General features: G+C 48.5%; 1 non-coding gene across 1 annotated transcript; it reads left to right on the forward strand.

The window, feature by feature from the left end:
* Positions 1 to 1,255: 1,255 nt before the first annotated feature.
* On the forward strand, positions 1,256 to 1,410 carry LOC143176468 (5.8S ribosomal RNA). Its single transcript, XR_013001011.1, has one exon. It is a non-coding gene; the product is annotated as a 5.8S ribosomal RNA (ribosomal RNA).
* The last annotated feature ends 1,962 nt before the right edge of the window (positions 1,411 to 3,372 follow it).

Below are 3,372 nucleotides of genomic sequence, written 5' to 3' on the forward strand. Positions count from 1 at the left end.
TGTGATTCCTTCGTCGGGCACTGGTAAAGGGTGGCGATGATTCGTTCTATAATAGAAATACCCGTCGTAGCGATTCGGCCGAGTCACCCGCCACGAAACTGTCTCTCTTTCGTCGTGGAAACCCCGCGTCGGAGAGTAAAACGCGCGAAGGCTGTGACTGTAACATATATATATACAGTATACAATGCCTGTGGTTTTTGCGCGTGTCGGCTCTTCGGTATACGCGATCGGCCAGAGTTACGGAGGGACGGTGAAGCGCACGAGAAATTGAAACGGCCGCACGATTGGAACCGAGCAACCGTCGAACATTGTTTCGCGACGTTTCCATAATGCGTTTTCGTTTCGCTCGCATACCGCTTCTTTTCCCCTAGTCTCTGAGACGCGTTTTCGAGCCGTTCTTCTACTATCGATTCTCGTAGAGAGAAGGGACCGGGTAGTCTGGAAGTGGAACCCGCATCTTGCGTGTACCGTACACGGAATTGAGAGGACCGGCCGTGAAGCTCGTTTTAAAGCCGTGCGTCTGACACCCAACTCTTGCGCGCCAATTTCGCGGCAAGAGATAATATGGGACGAATGACCGGCAAAGAGCCAGCTGTGAAGTCTGTTTTTTTAATCGAATCCGTGGACGTGTGTATGCCGTAGCGTCGCTCGTCGTGTTCGTTCATGGTCGTTCCGAGAGAAAGAACGAAAGCGGTAACGAAGGGACCGGCCGTGAAGCTCGTTTTAAAGCCGCGCGTCTGACACCCAACTCTTGCGCGCCAATTTCGCGGCAAGAGATAACATGGGACGAATGACCGGCAAAGAGCCAGCTGTGAAGTCTTTTTTCATTATTTGCTTTCAATCGATCGATCGGTACGATTCGTGCAACGTTTCGCGCGATGCGACGCGAAAACATGCGCGCAACAATAGATGCGTCTGATCGGAAGAACGCGAGGGTCGACTGCACGCGATGGATTCAGTATCGGGTAGGATACAAAATATATCCCCGTCGTTTCCACGCGTGCGAGTCTTCTGCGTCTTTCGCGGGTTTTTGAATGCACTATACGCCCGGAACGTCGAGAAATATATACATATTACTTGAACGTTTTTCGTCTCGAAAGGCTTCGGTGTCGTCTCCAAGGCGACGCCTGAATCTCCTTCGCGCGCTGGTCGGAGATTCAGGTATCAACTTTTATCTTCTCTTTGAAAGAAGAGAGATATTAGGTCGAACAAATGAGAATAAAATTATATATGTGAAATATAAAATTTATACGATTACCCTGAACGGTGGATCACTTGGCTCGTGGGTCGATGAAGAACGCAGCTAATTGCGCGTCAACGTGTGAACTGCAGGACACATGAACATCGACATTTCGAACGCACATTGCGGTCCACGGATACAATTCCTGGACCACGCCTGGCTGAGGGTCGTTTACGTACCATACACTGCTTGCGTAGCTCTGTCAAATCCCCGCCGTCGTTCACCTCTTCGGATCGAACGTTTTTTTACCGAAGGGCGCAAAGAACGTTTCTGAGTCGGGTTAAGAGAAGGATGCTACGTACGAGCGAACGATGGGTGTCTCGTCGGCGTTTGTCGCGGACACGCGAAAATTCTGTGAATTTCACGGACAGTGTACGTTCTAGTTGTTGCAAAACGATCGGAATCGTTTGTATGGACTCGCGTGAGTGTTCGCGGCGTCGTGCGTCGTTCAATTACGACCGCCCGCGGATACCGCTCCACTGCGATATGGATCTGAGCGACAACTTTTTCGGCTGTTCGTGAGATGAACGGTTTCGTGTGTTTAGAAAAATTTTTTTTCCCGCGCTCCCGACGTCACCTGAAATGATGCGTCAGAGGTGAAAGAAAATATTAAGAAGTCGAGAGAGAGAGAGACTACACACGTTTTATTCATATTTTGTATACCGTGCGTGAGACGGATGTGCACGACACGTCGTATGTCGGTATATTACCGACTGGCCCCAGGGAGATTGTTTTCTTCCTCTCTTACGAATGAGATGTACGTTTCGGAGGATCGTCGTTACCGAAACACACGGCAAAACGAGACTTCTCGCAGCAGAACCTTTATACACAATACACATCGACTCTTTTTACCCCGAGAGAGAGAGAAAAGGTGTATTTCTTTTTTTTATTTTTCGAATTCGACGCACGAACGCTTTGACGACTGGAGAAAAACACGGTGTGTGTTAAAATCGTGCGGGACGAGCATGCGTATTCGTAACGGGTCGAATAGTTCTTATTCCCCGTCGTCGCGTGTCCTCGCTGGACCACCACCGTGCGCTTCCGCCACGTTCAGTTGAATTTCGAAATATATATATATAAAAAGAATCACCATATACTCTCTTTCGGGAGGTGTATTTTTATCGGTTTCTGCTATAGAGAAGAGACGGAGATCGTGTTGTGAGGTGTAACGTTTCTGTATCCCCGTTTCGGAGGATCGTCGTTATCGGCGGAACACACGTCAAAACGAGACTTCTCGCAGAACCTTTATACACAATACACATCGACTCTTTTACCCCGAGAGAGAGAAAAGGTGTTTTTCTTTTTTTTTTATTTTTCGAATTCGACGCACGAACGCTTTGACGACTGGAGAAAAACACGGTGTGTGTTAAAATCGTGCGGGACGAGCATGCGTATTCGTAACGGGTCGAATAGTTCTTATTCCCCGTCGTCGCGTGTCCTCGCTGGACCACCACCGTGCGCTTCCGCCACGTTCAGTTGTATTTCGAAATATATATATATATAAAAAGAATCACCATATACTCTCTTTCGGGAGGTGTATTTTTATCGGTTTCTGCTATAGAGAAGAGACGGACGATCGTGTGTGACACCACGTGGTAACGTTTCCGTATCCCGTAAAATACGTTTATCTTTTCTCGTAGAAAAGAGAGAGGAAGAGGCAGGAGCTCCTCTTTGGCGAGGCTTTCGAACGTCGCGTCCCGTCCGCCGGAATATAATGATATAAATATATAACCGCCGCCGACTTTGTGCGAAAGCGTTGAAACGAACGCGTCGGTCGCCCCATGGTGTGTGTTTGTCGTGTCTTCTTTTCCTCTTCTGCACTTCTCTTCACTGTCGATCGCGAGACCGCGCGAGATCCGCTTCGGTCGTCCAGTCCCCGAAAATTCTTCTCGGACGGGCGTTAAAGTTAACCGGAGCGCGAGATCGTCTAGCGAGAGTCTTTTTCGCGATCGAGTAAAATGTGATAGAAGAAGGAGAAGAGTGTAAAAAGAGAATATAGACACGCGACGCAGCAGAGACCACTGGTGAGGCGCATAAGACGCGTTCGCGAACGATTTTTCGCGACGATACGGAGTCGCGCGTGTCGCGGTATATTTATCATTTATATACGTTATAATATGAATATTGTTGTG

This window comes from Nomia melanderi, unplaced genomic scaffold (genome assembly GCF_051020985.1).
Source record: "Nomia melanderi isolate GNS246 unplaced genomic scaffold, iyNomMela1 scaffold0574, whole genome shotgun sequence".
Taxonomy (NCBI): Eukaryota; Metazoa; Arthropoda; class Insecta; order Hymenoptera; family Halictidae; genus Nomia; species Nomia melanderi.